Source organism: Mus pahari, chromosome 17 (assembly GCF_900095145.1).
Source record: "Mus pahari chromosome 17, PAHARI_EIJ_v1.1, whole genome shotgun sequence".
Lineage (NCBI taxonomy): Eukaryota > Metazoa > Chordata > Mammalia > Rodentia > Muridae > Mus > Mus pahari.
The window spans coordinates 49,204,942-49,205,635 of record NC_034606.1 but is presented as its reverse complement, the minus strand read 5'-3'; positions in this window follow the sequence as shown (position 1 = coordinate 49,205,635).

Sequence of the window (694 nt, the reverse complement as noted above, 5' to 3'; positions counted from 1 at the left end):
GCCTGTGTCTAACAACCAAACTCCTCACCTGGCCCTCGGATAACCACAACCCAGGACTTTGTCGGCAGTGCCATAGCTGGTGACAACTCCTGTGCTGAATGAGTTTTTGTCACCATCTGTTCACACAAGAGCATGTGACAGCTCTTCCCGGGGTAAGAGTGAAGGGCTCTGTAACAGGCCCAAGCATTGCAAACGTGACGCCGATAAGTTTATTCCTTTCCATCTCCCTCTCTCTTGCTAAACTGTTAGATTGTGTTCCTAAAGCTAGCCACCAAGGTCTGTTCTCTTATTTGGCCACTTCCTTATGCCTGAAACTCCAAGGTTCAGCTATCAAAACACCAAGATCCCAGCAATCAAAATTCATTATATGGCTACACTGGCTAACATGTCCAATCCGGACTTCCCAAGTCATCCTAACACAGGCTTCACCCTTTTCTCCTTAAAAAACACTCCGGCAGAAATTTCTGCTGCTGTCTTTGTCAGATCCACAGGCAGCCCCGACCCCCCACCCCATCTAACCTGCTTGTCCCTCTGGGGTAATAAATCTTCTCTGTACTGAGAATTTGGTGTCTGGATGTGTTTTGTGCCCCTTCAAACAGGACCTGTGGTGGCTGTGTCCTCTCTCTCTCTCTCTCTCTCTCTCTCTCTCTCTCTCTCTCACACACACACACACACACACACACACACACACACA